The sequence below is a fragment of the Clytia hemisphaerica genome, unplaced genomic scaffold, assembly GCF_902728285.1.
Source record: "Clytia hemisphaerica strain Z4C2 unplaced genomic scaffold, Clytia hemisphaerica genome assembly, whole genome shotgun sequence".
NCBI classification, from domain to species: Eukaryota; Metazoa; Cnidaria; class Hydrozoa; order Leptothecata; family Clytiidae; genus Clytia; species Clytia hemisphaerica.
In genome coordinates, this window is record NW_027103340.1 from 91,365 (window position 1) to 107,622 (window position 16,258).

General features: G+C 38.6%; 1 long non-coding RNA gene across 1 annotated transcript; it reads right to left on the reverse strand.

Moving 5' to 3' along the window:
* Positions 1–12,352: 12,352 nt before the first annotated feature.
* On the reverse strand, positions 12,353–16,044 carry LOC136818174 (uncharacterized). The gene is made up of 4 exons (XR_010848212.1): positions 15,779–16,044; positions 14,839–15,016; positions 14,321–14,382; positions 12,353–12,576 (listed from the first exon to the last, which is right to left on the reverse strand). It is a non-coding gene; the product is annotated as an uncharacterized lncRNA (long non-coding RNA).
* Positions 16,045–16,258: the final 214 nt, after the last annotated feature.

Here is a 16,258-nt window from a genome sequence, read left to right on the forward strand (position 1 = left end):
CTTCAAAGTGCTTTATCTCAGATAACATCAAGCAGCACAAGTCCCCAAGAATTTCAAAATTCGTTTATGTAATTGCTAGTATTTGCCAACCTCGTCCCCATGTATCCCAGGCTTTATTTACGTTACTGATTGACGCCAGAGAATACCCTGGTTGGCTGATGCAAGTTCCCCCTCTCAAAGGGGGAACTTCTCAAAACAATACGTCATAAAAAATACTGACGTTACAAAGTTACACTACAATGCAATAGTTTCAAACCCAGGAACAAATGAAATCTGACGTTTTGGTTTTGAATTTACGTAATCTTACGCGTTCGAAAACTAGCCAATGCCAGGGTATTATCTAGCGCTTACAGTGACCATAAAGAAGCTGATAATACGCAGGGAACGAGGTTGAGTATTTCTTTGCAGGATTATTCCTAAGATGACGAAGGTTCAAACCTACGGATTACGGAGAATATCCAAGCTGAACTCGACTGAGAATAACAATGCAGTAACCAAATTGGCTAGACAACCTTTAATTTTCGTTACTCTCGGGTACCTAATAGCCGCCCCCCCTGCTAATTTATTTTTCGAAGATTTTCCACCCAGGACATTCTAACCCCCCCCCGCTTATCAATTTTTGGGAAAATGTTTTTGAAAGTTCCCTTTTTTGTCCCAATTCTGCTGTATAGACCTTTTTTCAAAGAGGACGTCCTGTTGAATAATTTTGTATTCCAGCCATAAAAACAATGATAGAGCCATGCATAATTACTGTATCATGTATATTGTATACATTATGCTGCATGGTTTAATCATTATTTTTCTGCTGGACTACATAATTATTCAACATGGTGGCCTCTTTGAAAAAAGGTCTATTAGCCTCCTTTTAAAAAATTTGCCACCCAGGACATTTTTATTTCAAAAAGGGGAAATATCTGAAATGAAAGAATGACAAAAAGGAAAAAACTTGTCATGCCAGGCCAGGAAATCACTTGAAAAAAATGTCAATTGAGAACAAAGTTTTCTTCATTTTTTAAATGCATATATACGTGGAAGAAAATGTCAAGTTTTAAACACACATTGAAGAAAATATATATATATTCATAACAAATGTTTTCCTAGCCTGGATATCCAAGCTCAAAATTTTAGAAAAAACAAAAATTATCTCAACATACAAAGTTCTAAAATTATAGAGCTTGGTCTCCCTAGAGAATGAAAGTGCAAACCCATGTTTCCTAGCCAACCCAGGGCAGCAAAACAGAAATTAATAAAAAGCAGTCTTAAAAGATCTAAAACTATTTAAAACATCCAAAGATTACACCAAAGTCCATAAAAAAGTTTGCATGCATTATCATGACCAACCATGTTTTCTTGGAAAATGAACTTGCCTCTGTTTTCTTCTTTTTCATGTTTTCATGTAACAGAAAGCCTTATCTTCACTAGCAACTGGAGGACTATCCTATTTTTGCTTTAGAATTGCTCCGCGCTGTGTAGATTGGCCCTTACGGCTTTAGCGAAGTGAGCGTAAGCAAGCGGACTGCATTCTCTTAAAGAGAATGCAAATCGCTCTAGGGAGACCAGGCTGTAAACCAGAACATAAAAATATCAAAAACTAGACTGTGAAATAGTTTACAGCCTGGATATCCAGGCTAATGTTTTCCATCTTTTAAATGTACGTGTAAGAAATCTCCAAATTTATAAAGTTTTACACGTTTTCAACGCGTATTGAAGAAACTAAATTCATAACAAAAGTTTTCCATTGTGTAAATGCACATGTAAGGAATCTCCAAATTTATAACAAAAGTTTCAACCTTTTGCCTTTAAAACGCACGTGGAAAACAATCTACAAATTCGCAACCAAAGTTTTCCACATTTTTAAATGCACGGGGAAGAAAATCTCCAAATTCACAACAAAAGTTTCCACGTTTAAAACGCACGTGGAAAAAATCTCCACGACCAAAGTTTTCCACATTATAAATGCACGGGGAAGAAAATCTCCAAGTACCAAGTTCAAGACAATGATTCCAATTGTTTAATTCCATATTCAATACAATCAAAGTTTTAAGAGCTAACATTCTTCATATTGGCCAAGGTGTTCCGGTTATATCAGCTTAAAAAGTTTGAAATTACAGTTCTGTGAACCGCATCGCAACAGAATTTTCCCCACAAAAAGAGTTTTCACCAACTGTCACTACCTAACAGTTACATCAATATGCCTTCTTACCTGTCTTTAAAAATATAAATAAAAGTAATCACGGAAAAGGACGCGAAAAAAAAAGACATAAGTGTGAGAACAGAGTAATCAAACTCGTTAGAAAAAGTACCATTAGAAGTCATAAAAAATCAACCTGAATAAATGCAATCGAAATTCCAGAGAACTTCATAATTCCCCAAACAACATTACATTACTATGTCAAACTCCCATCACATAAATTTTACAATTACGTCAGAGTAGACTACGCTCGCCACCGAAGAGGTTTATTTGGAAAGGGTAATTATATTTTATTGTTCGCTTCTTTTTTAAAGATTTGCCAAGTTGGAAAAGTATGAATTTCTTTGTACATATTTTACCTACTCCAAATATTTGGGACGCTGAGTTTTAAACGAATGGTCAAGTTGAAACGAACGATAAATGTATCAAGGTCTGTTTTATTTACCCCCTGGTGACTTAACAAAAGAGACTTAACTCGATGTTACAATCCAATTATTGAAAGTTTGTCTCGGCCTTTTTATAATGAGCGAGACATACGTTCTCTGATTACGCAATTTTCATATCAACATTTTCGAGGCATTTTGATGTAACTGCCTAACCAGTTAATTCATTGTTGTAGATAAAAACACCAAGGGAAATTCAATCATTAACCAGTCAATTTTGCTCCATGTTTAAATTTTTAGCTCAAAGCTAGCTAAATCATAGTTCATCACCAACCATATCATCGCATCGCCATCTGACCATTGCGCATAGACCTTTTTTCAAAGAGGACGTCCTGTTGAATAATTATGTAGTCCAGCCATTAAAACAATGATAGAGCCATGCATAATTACTGTATCATGCATATTGTAATAATTATGCATGGTTTTATCATTGTTTTTCTGCTGAACTACATAATTATTCAACAGGGTGGCCTCTTTGAAAAAAGGTCTATTGGGTGGTGCATACCATAAAAGTGAGTTCAAACTTTTTTGATGTCGCAAGTATTTTTTTTCAGGTATAACATGGTCAGATTTATCCACAATATCACTTTAGGTAAATATACAGGCAAAATTGAAGTTAGCTTGTTGTGAAACATGAAAGTTGACAAAATGTCCTGTTTTTCCAAGACCATCAAGATAAGAGATTGTATCTCTCACACCAAGAGTATGTAAACGAAACATCAAATCCAGACAATCGTACAAAAAACATGATCCAATTCAACTCATGAAAGCATAAAAACCAAAGAAAAATAGCGAAAGAGCAACATTTGTTGTCTATTTCTTGCCTCCATCTTTGTTATGACTGTTAAAAAGCAGTATGGTCCGATCAACAATACGCTTTCGAACCGGGCGACGTTTTCCGATCGGCAAGGAGAATAGACCACCGTACCCATATTTCCTACGACGTGTCTTGATAAAACGACGTCTTCCGCCTCGAAAAAAGAACATTAAGAACTGTTTTTACCGCCGGAGCTTGATTTAAAAAGAGACTCATGTAAAAACTCACGAAATTGACCAAAACCGGCGTTAGACTTGAAGAAGGAGAAGGAGGAGGAGAAGGAGAAAAATTACCGTTTTAACAAATATTTCCTTCTGGAAAGGAAATATTTAACAAGCTATTTCTGATTGGTTACCTTGTGGATTTATTCAATGCGTATGTCCATATATTTTGCCAATCTAAGATGTCTGCGACATTATTAGAAAAGGTCTATTTAGTGAATAATAATCATGACATATATCGTTATAAGGGGGGGTTTCAGGGGGTACCCGATTCCGTAATTCCGCCAATTTTTTCTCCAATTTCCGTCACACCGTCTTAAATTGAACCAAAATTCCGTCACCGAAAATTCCTTTGAAATTCAATATTTTTGTCGAAAATTCCGCAAATTTTGAAAATCTTTTACCAATTCCGAAATTCCGCCAATTTTTTTGCTAAATTCCGTTTTTCCGCACTAAAATTGTCTAATTTTCCGTCTCCGTCAGAGAACCCAATTTCCGTAATTCCGTCTAAATTTTCGCCAAATTCCGCCACTCCGTCCGAAAAACACGGCCTTTTACACAAGCCAAAAATGCGACCTATGAAAATGCGCATGCGCGGAAAAACATTCGATTCGAACCAAAACACTTTCGTTTTCGCCCGGACTTTTCGAGCAGCAAAAATCACAACACACCTCTAAAAAAGTGCTTCATTTTCAGATTAAAAAGGATATTTTGGCCATTTCTTTTGAAAAATTAGTTTCATTAAGACTTTATCTCCCCAATTACATAAAAATCTGCTTATTTAAAACATTTCCCACGTCAAAAACAAGTGAATACATCCCAGCGGCTAGGTGGGGAAAAAACAGGTGTTACCACATCAAGATCTAAGTCTAAAATAAAAAGATTGCGAATTTTCCCATGAATGGTATTAGTCTCCATGAAAAGAGGATGCTTTTAGCTTTCTATATCTATAAAATCTTTTTGTTCTAAGCATCCATATTGTCAAAATTGACCTCTGAAGTTGACCAATTTTTGTGCTTGAGTTTTACGGCTGTAACCAGCTTTAGGGGCGGGATATGCGATAAATATCACTGTTACAGTGCTTGGAATCTATATCCTATGTGAAAATATCATAAGTAAAATAATTTCCAAGGGGAGCAAAAGGCTAACTAGCAGTTCTATCCCCCCCAATCTGTCCCAGATTTTTCTTTCAAGGAGACTGTCATTTTTTGATTACATTCAAGAGGACTAGGTTCGAAAAACAAACAGCAAAGTGTACAATTTTCCCAAAATCTTTTCCTAATCATTGTTATATGATGTTGCATTCAAGAAACAATTTTCATTTTTATTATTTTGCCCAAGAACAACTCTTTCAAATATAGCTAAGCCTTCCTCAAAGATAATATTTAGGTACCCCTAGAAGCAAACTAAAGAAAACATCTCACTTGATCATCCAGCCCTCCTCCAGCCTATAGGTCATTACTTAGAGTCTGTTTCTATGTAAATTATGTAAATAAATGATAAAGCGGGAAAAAACAAACACTTCTATTGCTCTCCAAACTAAAACAGATTTGAGGAGTTGATTTATCAGAATAATGTCGTTATCACATGCTGAGATTTTAGAAAGGCTATGTAGAGTTTGTGGCGGTGTTCTCGACCAAAACCGCAAAAGGCATTTTCTTGTAGCAAACTATTTTGAGGAGTTAGAGGCAGCTTTTTGGATTCGTGATATAAAAATTGACCAAGCGGATATTCACCCCAATGAGTTTTGCCTACCTTGCTACAAGTCAATGAAAAATAAAGAGAACGGACACACATCAACAAGAACAACAGAAGTATTTCGCTCATGGATGGAACACAACCCCGTGGACTGTAGTACTTGTTGTCGTCGCGTTGATCGTTGTCCCACCAAAAAGTCAGTTGGTCGCCCCAAGAAAGCAAAGGCAAAAGGATGGACAATTCACGAGGAAGCCCCCCTCTGGAACAGAGCGTTTTCAGATACATTAACACAACAAATGAAAGATTCATTTGTGCATGAAAATTTGAATGTATCCCATTTCGATATAGCAGTGAACCCATCATTACAATTTTGCAAATGTGGTATTTGTGAAAATTTACTGAGAAAACCGGTCATGATCCAAAGCTGTCAGCATTCATTTTGTCTTGGGTGCATGATCCTTTTATTCGAGGGCAAATTTACTTTAAAATGTCCAGAGTGTGAAAAAGATTTTTCACCTTCTGATGTTGTCGAATGTAAGGTTCGACAAAATCTATTGGAGGATTTAAAATTGAAATGTTCTTGCGGGGATTTGTTCAGCACGAAAAGCACTTTCCAAAGGCATCGAGATTACTGTACTGTTATCAAGGATGGGGAAACGATCACAGTAAAAGAATTACTTGAAATGGATCTAAACAAAACCCCACTTCCTCCCTTGGTCGAAAGAGCAACGTTAAAAGTGTTGAAGCATAAAATTGACGAGTCAGAAGATGGAACTGCTGAATTTGCATCTGGTGGCCCTAGGGTATGTTTGTTATAAAAATAAGATTTTTTGAAAAATTATAAAATACAAATTTTTAATACGCGAATATTTCAAAAAACTAATCACAAAGTTTACACAAGAGATATTTAGAGTCAGTTCTTTTACATTTTAGCCCAAAGTATTTACGTCTACGCCTAAAGCTTACAAACCATCAGATGAGTGCTCAAAAAGACACGTTCAACGTAGGAACAAGCGAACAAAGAAAACTCTGGAGTTTTCAACAGCAACTTCTGCATCTAAACAAACGGGAATTTTTGTTAAATCCTTCTCCAAAGGGCAACGTAAGATAATTGCCGATGTTTCTGGTCTTGTTGAAGTAAACATCACTGCGGAGGAAATGTTGGCTCTCAAGTCGAGACTAGGTGTACCATGGGAAATGTTAAAAACAATTTCAAGGTGAGTCCTATTAGAAAATGTACTTAATCAATATACTAACTAGTCCTAAGTGGTAAATAATATGACATACAAAAAATATAAAACCTTGAGAAAAATAACCGAGTTCCTACTTCTTCAGATTTCTCATTGCGAAGAAAATCAAACTTGGTTCACAAGCTGAGCAAAGGAAGATACACACACATTTGCATGGGACTAATTGGACTGTCGAAATGGCAATGTTCACAAAGAAAGACAAAGTTAAAGATAAAATCAAAACTCAAGAAGCAGCATGGTCCTACATCTTAGATCTCAAAAAACACATTTTTGATAGACTCGGTGAAATGAAAAAGTAAATTTTGAATTTTTTCATCACCAATCGTGATCCCTTAGCTTGATTTTATGTAATATTTCTGTCTGGAAAATTTATTCTGTAATATTTCTGCCCAATAAATTCATATAAAGTATATTTTATAATCTCTACAGGAACAACCAACTGAAATTTGAAGGTTCGATGAAGGATGAAATTCATGTCAAAATAGGTGGTGATCATGGTGGTCCGACGTTCAAACAATGTTACCAGATTATCAACTGTGATTCGCCAAACAGCAAAAACAACACATGCATGTTCAGTACCTTTGACGGTAAAGACTATCGTGTCAATCTTGAAACGTCACTTTCCCGTTTCACAAGTCAAGTGTGTATAGTCCCGCATGTATATAGAGCCTTATATCTCCATCATAGTTTATATTTAGGGTAGTGTGACACTGAAAAATATATCATTAGCATACAACTTATACATGGTGTCAGAAGTGGGATCAGAAGTCCTCATTTTAAAACTGAAAATACACAAGCTGTAAAGAAGAAGACACTACCCATCCAATATACAAGCAAGCCTGGTAAGCCCAGCACATCTTACGTGAGTGAATTCAAACATTTCATTCGCTGTATAACGAGACTCTCTCTTTGGTTTTGCTGTTGTCGCACACAAAACATCAGATCACATCAACAAATCGAACACATATAATAAACATTCTAATACGTATTTTATAAACATTCTCATAATACGTATTTTATGATTGAGAGTAAACACGAACTCACTTGCAGAACATTAAATTTGCTCATCTCACAAGAAATTTAGTAAACATTGAACCGTTATTATAAACATCTCGACCTTCCCCCATCCATCCGTGGACGAACCGCCATTATTCACGAAGATAAAAAATGTCAACAAACCCGAGCAACGACGCCATGCCGCCAGCCGCCCCCCACCCCGTCGATATTACGGAGATAATGGCACAACAGCTTCAAATTCAACAACAACTCGCAAATCTCATGACGCAATTCGCTAACCCGCATCCCCAAAATGGACCGCCACATCGCAGCTCGAAGCCAACCCGACCAACAATCGAAGCAGACAGCTCAGATAACGGATGGATTATCTTCGAAGATTCATGGTCACGATACAAAGAAATGGCCAAACTCAATAACCAAGCTGAGATTCGAAACGAACTACGATCCACATGCTCATCGAAGGTAAATGAAATGCTATTTAACTTTGTGGGACCAGAAGTCCTCAGTACCGCTAGCGAGGCCGACCTCCTCAAGTTTATCAAATCTGTAGCCGTTAAGACTGTCCATCCAGAGGTGTATAGACAGCAATTTTTCAACCTTCGACAAAGTGACTGTGAGAGCGTGACATCATTCATCTCACGTCTCAAAGCACAAGCCATGCTATGCGATTTTAAAACGAACGGAAGTTGTGAATCCGATGATTGCTCCCCATCCTACGCCTCCGATATGATCCGCTCCCAACTAATCGCTGGCATACGCAACCCAACCCATCAATCCAAAGTATTAACAGAAATCGCATCTCTGCAAACACTTGAAGATTTGACCACCCGTCTCCTTGCCCTTGAAGCCACAGATCGCGCATCAACCCAATTCAGATCACCGTTCGAAAATACCCCATCCGACGTCGCATATGTCAAATCGTCGTCATTCAAGCCGAGAAGACCAACCGACCAAAAGAAACAATGCTCTGGATGTGGTAAACCAATGCACCCAAACGGACGCTCTACATGCCCCGCCTGGCAAAAAGTCTGTCATAAATGCAAGAAACCAAACCATTTCGCGAACGTCTGTCGCAGCCCCTCATCATCATCCGTCGCACCTATTAGTGAAGACTCGGAACCAACTGTCTCCCATCTATCATCGATCAACGCCAACCCCATCTGACTATATGGTATCCCACACGGAAATTTGACAAACGGACATTTACAAAAACAACCACCGGAACTCTCGCCAAGACTGGACATTGAAATAAATATTAATATCCCAGCCTACCGACAAATACGTAAGGCCGAAGAAAAATTACCGCACAGACCACAAACATTTACTACAGACGCTATCGCAGACACCGGCGCACAGACTTGTACAACCGGACTGCACATCCTTCAAACCATCCCCGAAGAATGGTTGATACCAACAAAACACAAATTAAGAGGTGTTGATAATAATTCCCTACCAATCAAAGGGGTGTTATTCGTCGATATCTCAACAGAAACAAGACAAACAACCGAACTACTCTACGTATGTGAAAACGTAACTGGGACGTACCTTTCCCAATCTGCTTTAAAGAACCTAGAAATTATACAAAGGACGTTTCCAAAGTCCATAATTGCAGCCACAGAAACAGACACTAGTGACTCACCAACGAACCAGACGACCGTACAACTCGCCCCATGCGGTTGCCCACTGAGAACCGATTGCCCACCAACCCCAACCAAATTACCATACCCCGCTACCGAAGAACATCGTCAGGACTTAGAACAATGGTTACTACAATACTACTCATCCAGCGCCTTCAATGTCTGCCCACACCAAAAACTACAGATGATGGCCGGAGAGAAATTCAACATAACCTTTAAACCAGACATCACACCACGCGCGATACACAAACCAATACCAGTCCCCCATCATTGGAAGGAGAAAGTTAAGAAGCAACTCGACGCCGACGTCGCTTTGGGCATCATCGAACCCGTACCGCAGGGTGTCCCGACGCACTGGTGTTCCCGCATGGTAGTCGTATCTAAAAAAGACGGCTCGCCGCGCCGAACGGTCGACCTACAAGCCCTCAACAAAGCCACACTTCGAGAAACACACCACACACCTACACCATTCCACATCGTCAGTTCAATCCCTCCGAGAACGAAAAAGACTGTTATTGATGCATGGAATGGCTATCACAGCGTTCCACTAGCATCAGAGTCATGCGAAGCTACCACCTTTATCACCGAATGGGGACGCTATCGCTACAAGCGCGCTCCACAAGGCTTCCATGGCTCAAACGATGGTTATACTAAAAGATTTGATGATATAACTGTCGATTTTCCCCGTACCGTAAGATGTATTGATGACTCACTACTGCATGATAATGACATTTCGAACTCCTTTTGGCACATCATAGCATACATTGAACTCTGCGCACGTAACGGGATCGTATTTAACCCCGAAAAATTCAAATTCGCACGCGACACCACTGAATTTGCTGGCTTCGATGTCACACCTGAAGGTTTCAGACCTACCGAGAGGATCATGAAAGCGATTCTCGAATTCCCTACGCCAAAGAACATATCCGACATCCGATCATGGTTCGGTCTAGTTGCACAAGTATCCTACGCATTCGCCCAAGCTCCCGTGATGGCACCATTCCGAGAGCTCCTAAGTAAAAAGACCCCGTTTTACTGGGACGAGACACTTCAATCGCTATTCGACAAAACCAAACACGTGATTATCGATTCGATCAAGGACGGAGTGCAGTCATTCTCTACAAACAAAACAACATGCCTCGCTACCGATTGGAGTAAAACCGGAATAGGTTTCACGTTAACCCAGAAACACTGCCAATGCATCGGTAAAGACCCGTTGTGCGGACCCGGACACTGGCGTATGATATATGCCGGTTCTAGATTCACCACTGAAGCAGAAAGCAACTACGCCCCAATTGAAGGTGAAGCCCTCGCCCTGTTATTTGGACTTGAAAGCTGTCGCATGTTTGTGCTAGGGTGTCCAGACCTCTTAATCGCAGTTGACCACGAACCGCTCGTACCGATTTTTAACGACAAAGACCTCGAAAAAATTAAGAACATCAGACTCTTGAAAATCCGAGAAAAAACACTCCACTACCAATTCGTCGTGAAAGCGATCCCAGGGGTGAAAAACATCGGACCGAATACAGCATCAAGAATCCCACCTGTTGTCAGCTCAAAAGTAGGCTCAATCGAAGAGCCACTCCCGACTACATCCCCAGACGACACTATCGTGTCATCAATCAACTTTGATACCATTATCAACCATGCGAGCAAAGATGAACAGTATAATCAGTTAGTCTCGCTTATCAAAGAAGGCTTCCCCGATGATAAAACCGCAACTCCAAAAGCCTTATACGACTTCTGGCCGCTCCGTAAAGAACTCTATACCTTACAGAACATAGTGTTTATTGCAAACAAGCCATTGATTCCAAAATCTCTCAGACGAAACATCCTACACGAACTGCACCTCGGTCATCAAGGTGTATCAATGATGAAGTCCAATGCCCGCCAACGATTCTTTTGGCCACACATGAATGCAGACATCAACAGCACCCGTTTGAACTGTCAACGCTGCAACCAAACAGCACCCTCCCAACCAAAAGCACCACTACAACAAAGCGAAGACCCCGAATATCCATTCCAACAAACAGTAACCGACCTCCTTCACATGGTTGGACACAACTTCATCATTTACGCAGACCGTTTTTCTGGCTGGACTGAAGTCGCGGACGCTAAACAATCCAACGCCACCGCCATACGCAACACCTTGCGTCGATACTTTGAGACGTTTGGTGTACCTGAGGAGATTTCATCGGATGGGGGCCCACCATTCAATTCTAACGAATACGCCACTTTTCTTAAAGATTGGAACGTAACCCATCGTCTTTCATCCGCCTATTACCCCCAAAGCAACGGGAGAGCTGAAGCAGCCGTTAAGACCATTAAGCGTATCCTCACCACCAATGTCAGCAGCACTGGATCGCTGGACACTGATGCCGTTGCCAAGGCTCTTCTTCTGCACAGGAACACGCCATCACCCGATATCGGTGCATCCCCCGCAGAGCTCCTTTTTGGCAGACCACTTAACGACCATCTACCAAAACCTGTTCCGCCACGGAAAATTTGGTCGGAATTAGCAGACGCACGCGAAGAAGCCTTTGCAAAACGCCGTGCCCAAGCATTGAAGCCGCCAGGAGATCTGTCCCCGCACACACCTTTAGATGTGGGGAGCTCCGTTGCCATCCAGAATCAAAATGGTCAACATCCTCTTCGATGGGATCGCACAGGCATCATTTCTGAAAGGCTCCCTCATGATCAATATCGTGTACTGGTCGACGGTAGTAGACGAACGACCCTCAGAAATCGTCGATTTCTTCGTCCTGTTTCTGAACAAACTCGGAACGTGATAAACGAAGAACCAGAAACTGTTACTGTTACATCAAGGACTGCAGTACCCGCAGATCGGCAAAACGAACAAGCTGATCCCGCATTACCGTCTGAGCCTGTTATTATTCAAGACACTGTCGTGCTACCGACCGTCACTGAACCAAACACTGACGATCAAATTGCTTTGAGACGATCTACGAGAACACGAAAGTTACCTTCTAAATTTAAAGACTTTGTCATGTCATGAACACTTAGACGTTCATCGTTAGTTTTTTGTTTTTTTTTTTTGTTTCATTTTGTTAGGATTAAAAAAAAAAAAAAAAAAAAAAAAAAATAGGAAAAGGGCGTGTATAGTCCCGCATGTATATAGAGCCTTATATCTCCATCATAGTTTATATTTAGGGTAGTGTGACACTGAAAAATATATCATTAGCATACAACTTATACAAAGTGGATGATATCCAAGAATCCAATTGGGAGTGAGTCTATATTTCTATTCGCTCCATAAATCTCCAAGCCCAAAGCATTTCCATCTAAAATTAAGAAAAAAAATATAAATAAATTAAAAAACAAAACTGGAATCGATTTTTCACCTCCTCCTTTCCACTAAATTTTTCTATAAGAATCATATTTTTGTTTATTTTTTTTAATTTTTACTAGGGAAAAGAAAATGAGAGTGTTTATCATGGGAGATTATGAATACCTATGCAACATTTATGGCATCACAGGCGCAAATGGTACGCATCACATCATTTCAATCTACTTTGTGAATAGGATCTTTTTAGAAGAGCTAAATGCCTAAAACAGTATATTTTTCAATTCCAGGGAGACATTGCTGTTTGTTTTGTCAAATCTGCAACCAGGATATGCAAATTTCACCAACAAATAGAAAGACAAAGGCAGCATTACGAACTTTGGAATCACTGAACAAAAATTATGAGAAATTTCTGGAACATGGATCAAATCCAAAAACAGCAAAAGATTTGAGTTACAATGTCATCAATCAGAGACTGTTCAATGTTCCTTTGGACCAGGTAAATGTTACTCTTTCAAACTGAAGCTATAATCATAATAAAAGCTATAAATAGGCTACCAACATTATTTGGACATTTACATGAGAAATCTATTTAGATGTTGTTGATACAAAACTTAAATTTTTTTTCAGGTTGCAATTCCAGCCTTACATGTTTCCCTGGGGTGCTTCTTAAAATTTTTCAACATGTTAGAGGCAGAATGTTACCACATTGATTTTGATATGGCTGTGACGTCAGGTGAAGGCAAAGGGTTGACAGAAGAACAGGTCAAGGCAATGAAAGACGCATTTGATTTAATTCGGAAATGCGAAGATGATATGGTTGAAATTGAACACACCATTTCATTGATTCACCAGGCAATTGCATCACACATGGCAGAAAATCCAACAAATGAAAAAGAAATCAGAAAAGTGTATGAACCCAGATTAGCCCACTTTACAAAACTATTTGAGTCCAAGGTAACTTATTTTTCTAATTTTCTCATCACATACATGTTGAAAATGAGAAGCCTTGATAATTAAAAAACAAATTCAAGGATGCATGTGCAGAAATGTAGATCTTCAACCTTTAAACTCTGAAATTTCCTTATTCTCATTTCAGGAAAAGACAATTTCCAAACTGTTGAAGGACAACCCATACAAAGAGATGCATGGTGGACCTTGTGTGAAAGCACTCGATCAAGCCTTATCGGAATGTCATGTTCACAGACAGGCATACCATGGCCGATCGTTTGTTGGGAATCATGTTAACAAAATGTTAATGGTATTTTACAATTTATATTGAAGTTTTTAGTAATAAGCAAAAGGAATTTTTAGTGACAAAAAATACAAAAATACTAATTTATGTAGAATCTTGAAAAGTTTAAGCATTTTTAATTTGAATTTACTCTTAACAGTTATTTCTTTTTGAAAACAACTTTTACTGTAAGAAGCCCCTCAGTCATTTTTCCAACCATGCAATCACGCAACTGCTGGGGGCCTACTATAAGAGGAGACCTTGTTTTAAAAAACTACATAACATTTTTTAGGTTAAAAATCTCATCAAGATGTGCAACTCTTTGCCAATCCAAGTCTGTAAAGAGGGATTCGCAGGCACTCAAATCCACACCAAATCTTTGGCAATCAGAGACAAATTCACGCAACTTTTCTTCAAATATGGAGTGTGTCATGTGGCAATAAACAGTGCAAAACATTGCTCTGACAAAGAGATAGATAACCTTGGTAAGAAATTAACATTTATTTACCTGACATATAGCTTTACTTCTTGGCTGAAATCAAGTGCACCAGTGACAATTGAGCTTGAAGCCTGAAATTAAAAGGGTAAATAAGTTAAAGTCAGATTAGACAGGAGAACCCGTCTTCGTATTTCAATCTGATGTATGCTTGACGGATCAGAAAGAAGTGTTATGATTGGCAGATTCTTATCAACGGTTTTTTGGTTGGAAATTTAAAAACTTTTAAATTACCAGCCCTGACCATGCTATTCATTTCGCCATCAGTATATAAATAAGAAATCAAAGCATGGACTATTTTCAGGCTAAAATCGGATACAAGTTGATTTTTTTATCTTAAGATAAAAGTGAGAACTTATTTTACTATAGCAGGGTGCCTTTTCTCAAATTTTGCATTTATTGAAATCAAATTTTGATGATTAAAATGAAAATAGGTGGTTGCTTTGTAAAAAAAAATCATCAAAAGTAGTTTACAAAATATTTGTTTCTATTCTTTTACAGATGTTGCAATCAAAGATTTAATGTCTTACTATCGTGATATCTTTAAGAACCAAACAATAACACCAAAGCTTCATATGTTGGAGGAACATGTTATCCCTTTTTTGCACAAGTGGCATGCACCGTTTGGACTGTATGGCGAGCAAGGCCTCGAAAGTCTCCACGCATCAATGAATAAGCTGATGGCATCATTTGCATCCATGCCAAATCCTGTTGAAAAGATGAAGTCTTACATGAAAGAGCATTACACTCGAGTTAACCCTAACTTGAAAGAGACATACACGCATCTATTTGATCCAAAGTCGAGGAAAAATAAGAAATCTGAGGAGTGAAATCCACAAAATTTAATCCCGAATATGTTTCCATTTGTTTCTTCAAACTTTATGTTTCTTTGTAATTAGCATAATATTATATTAATAAAATTTTCATCAGTTTTTCCCATCTGCAGTCGCTGAGAGAAGTTCATTCCTATTAAACAGTTTCAACCTCTACAGCAAACTATCAGGGCTCGAAATAACGGTCAGACATCGGACATTGTCCGACCCAAATAGCTTCATGTCCGACCAAAAATCATAACTTTCAAGCTAAAGCAACCCTGATCGGACATTTTGTCCAACCCACGTGGAATCGTTATTTCGAGGCTTGAACTATTCCAAGCAACCCACAGCCACAGAGTGGAAACACGATCAAGAGAATGATAGAATAGATAGGTTTTGTTAACAACAGATTTAATCATTCAAGCAAAGCGTTAATTTCCTGAAAAAATAATCCTGATTTTTTTATCATTTAAACGAGCCTGGTTTGGATTTCTTACGGCCTACTTAGAATTTTTTGTTAATCTTTTATATGAACATAGCCATATTGAAATGTTCCAAGGTGGATAATGACATTTTACAACAATGTGTTCCAATCAAAAGAACCCAAAGGGGTAAAAAACATTGACACTAATGTACTAATCCAGGTTGAACTTACCGTTATTTTGCAACAATTCTGTCTAAATATCTCCCAACTTTCTCCAGTTGAATCTTTTAAACCTCTGCTTAGAACATTTTCTTTCTTTTTGTGTCTTGATCCTCATCTATTTGGCTTTCCAAAAATGCCAAAACCAGCTCCAGTAAAATTCGTTTAGGATCTCAATCTTATTTTTGCCAGGCTATGGTATCGTACACTTTTAAATTAGTGTCAAAAATTGACAAAGTGATCATTTTTTGAGTGAAAAAACTTCTTTCCAAACTCAAACTTGGATTCAGAGACTATTCTAGTTTCAAGAAAAACACGATGATTATGTGTGTAAAACACAGAACGTTTCTGCTCAAGGCTGTAAACAGACCTAGGTTGGCAAACATGTGCTTCAGGGGTCTAGCGGCCGCCATTATGGATTTTGTTCTATGTAACGGCTTTTTTTGCGCGTGCGCAGTTCTTAATGTCACTCTGCAAAAGGCCGTGAAAAAG